Here is a 3,282-nt window from a genome sequence, read left to right on the forward strand (position 1 = left end):
GAGAGACGGGGAGAGGATTGATGACTAGAATCTGTAGGAATGCCGGGCAGTGCTGGGGCTTCCCTTGAAACTGGTCACAATTTTAAAGTCAGACAGACCATCATGTGGTGGCGTTTTGTTGTAACTGGTGTTATTTCCTATGGCGTGGCCATCCTCAGCTGCTGACATACAGGAATAGAGTAAGAGGGAAAAAGAATCTAACCAGGGTTGAGGTTTTGCCTGGTGAGAAAGACAGGGAAACAGGGGCAAGGGAATTCATGGTATAAAAGTATTATAATTATAATTTTAATTATAATTACCTCGATTTTGCTGAGAAGGGCAGTGAGAACATGGCACTCACTGTCACGAAAGAGTGAAAGGGCCACAGGAGCCCCTGTGATGTCCTCGAGAGATGAGCTCGCCCAAATGGCAGTGTCCAGTCAAGGAAACCTTGAGGAAACTTTTGAACCACTGGACCTTGTAGAATTTGCTAGAAAGCAGTCATGTTCATGCAGGAAGCTGGGCCCTCTGCAGAAGAGTCCAGCGTGGCGGTCCCACCATTGGTGGGAGGTGTCCATGGTTGGCATGCGGGTTTCATTTTCCAGGAGGTTGGAGAGTTGGCTGCAATAGCTGTGGGAAGTAGATTATTTTTCTCCTTTAGTTTGTAAAGGAGAACATGCTGGGTGCATCAAAGGTTACTGGCAGTGAGTAGAGAAGGATCTGAAGGAAGCCGAGGAAAAGCTGAAAATCCCTGAGAGCAGCCAGATATCTACTGAAGTCAAAAGAAAAACTGAGCAGGTGGCATCATTCGTGCAGAAGAATGTTCCAGCGACCGGGGGGTTTTTCAGAGGCTTTCTGCTTGGTATGGCATCCTAAGGAGGACACTTCTACTTCCATTGTTCCCGAGTGGGTTTTTTCTCAACCCGTCTTTCATCAGAACATGTGGGTTGTTCCTTCTGACCAGGAGCCTCTCTGCTCCGTCATGAGACGTTGAGTGTCTCCCCCTCCTCTTCTCCCGAGCCTTCCTCCCCACAGTGGCGAAGCCGAATGGCTTTCCATAGGCACCTGTCGGTACGGGTTAGCTCACATGGCCCTGACGTGAGCTTGATGGTGATGGAAGAGACGACAGACGTTCAGTTCTTCTCCCAGGTTGCTCCTCACTTGGCTAATCTCCCCCTACATAAAATACTGAGCAAAACTGCTGCAAGACGGCTCACCGGGGGAGGCTGAGCAGATCCTGAAAGGCTGTCCCAAACTGCTGATTTGGAAAAGAAACAGCAAGTGCATAGACACCTGGTTGTTGCGTGCTGCATGGAGAGGAACAGAATGCATTTATTTGCCTTGAAGTATGAAATATTTTGGTATCTTGAGGTCTACTTTCCTTTTCAGGTGGTTTTAGATTATAGAAGGGGAGCTATTTATACCTGTTATTATTATCCTGACCAAAATGGCAACATAAGCACTATACTGAAAAGTCTGAATATAGCGTGCATTTATGCTACAGGTGTGTGCTGCTCTGAAGATCTTGTCTTTGGTGGAAGGTTTTTAGGGAAACCAACTGACAGCAATATACCATCTGATCGTCAGACTTAGTGAATCATTTAGGGGCATTAAGATGTTATCCACGGGGTGTTTTCCCCCAGACAGGTGGAATGCATTCCACGGTTATTCCAAAAGAGTTTATTTATGGTAAAACATGTGACTTCAGGGGAGGGAAGAAGCTCTTGGGTTTTTATTCCATAGAAAATGTTTTAAGCTTCGAAATTTGAAGTTTTTTTCACCTCTCTTCAAAACATTAGGGGCAGCCATAGCTCTTCTGTACCAATTCTACTATTTTTCATCCCGTTAGTATGAAATGTAACACTTGAACCCATTTTTGAGAAGTAGCATTCCAGGCATTCAGAATCGAGACGGATAGCACATAAGAAATAAACTATTCCATCGTCAAATTTTTTTTTAAGTGATGACGTCAGTGAACTGGATGGCAACAGTCCCACCACCATTTACTGCATCTTTTCTCCTCTGATTTGAAACTCCTCCTTAGTTGTTAAAAGAAAACTCCTTTCCTCTATTCACAACACTTCTGACACAGAACGTGTGGAGTTTTTTCCCATACCAACCAATTCTCCAACTTTGCACACACCAACAGGGTGTCCTACAATTCAATTAGGACACTAGTTACCTGGCGTTAGTGCAGACCCCACAGATTAAGGGCTCAGTGCCACAAAATTACCCCCCATTTCAGATGCCATTTCAAGTCCCAGATTGTCACCTGCACTTCTGACCAACCAGCTATAAACCTTGGGTTCCCACAACCCCTTCTCAAATTCAATAATTTGTCATAACGGCTCACAGAACTCGGGGAAATACTTAATTCATTTACTGGTTTATCATAAAGGATATGATAAGGGATACAGACAAACAGCCAGATGAAGAGATACATAAGGTGAGGTCTAGAAAGTTCCCAAGTGCAGGAGCTTCTGTCCCTGTGGAGTTGGGGTGACCACTCTCCTGCATGTGGATGTGTTTACCAACCCAGAAGCTCCCCGAATCCTGTAGTTTAGGGATTTTTATGGAGGCTTCACTATGTAGGCATGATCGATTATTAACTTAATCTCCACCCCCTCTCCCATCCATGGGAGATGGGGGGCGGGGCTGAAAGTTCCAAGCTTCTCATCAAGGCGTGGTCTCTCTGGTGACCAGCCCCGATCCTGAAGCTATCCAGAGCCCACCAAGAGTCACCTCATTAGAACAAAAGATGCTCTTCTCACCAAGGAAATGCCAAAGGATTTAGGAGCTCTGTGTAAGACGCTCCTATGACCCCCATCACTCAGGAAATTACAAGGGTTTTAGGAGCTCTGTGTCAGGAACTGGGGACAGGGACCAATACATATATTTCTTATTATGTCACAACTATCTACCAAATTCCTATATGTACTTGGGTGCAATAGATATCTATTGTTCCTATTGTATGGTTTGCCCACCCTCACCTCCAACCCCCAATCACCACACTTCTGTGAACTCTCTCCCTCCTTTCTATGTGGTCACCACAGCAGCCACCATGACATGACTCTGCCCTTGGCTCCAGTTTATTGGCACAGTGTTAGTCAGCTGACCCAAAGAAAGCCAATCAGTGTCTTCCCTGGGAGTCTAGGGGGAAAGAAATAAGGGGGATTAAGAACGTAAGCTATAAAATTCAGGAGTGTTGTAAGGATGTCAACTGAAGAGCAGAGAAGCCAGTCTGAGTAAGAAAGAAGAATGAGGCAGACGCTCTGAAAGAAGCAGAGGTGATACAGAGAGAAC

General features: G+C 45.5%; 1 pseudogene; it reads left to right on the top strand.

Moving 5' to 3' along the window:
* Positions 1 to 378: 378 nt before the first annotated feature.
* Positions 379 to 855, top strand: LOC103540300 (FUN14 domain-containing protein 2 pseudogene; annotated as a pseudogene).
* The last annotated feature ends 2,427 nt before the right edge of the window (positions 856 to 3,282 follow it).

The sequence above is a fragment of the Equus przewalskii genome, chromosome 10 (genome assembly GCF_037783145.1).
Source record: "Equus przewalskii isolate Varuska chromosome 10, EquPr2, whole genome shotgun sequence".
Classification (NCBI taxonomy): Eukaryota; Metazoa; Chordata; class Mammalia; order Perissodactyla; family Equidae; genus Equus; species Equus przewalskii.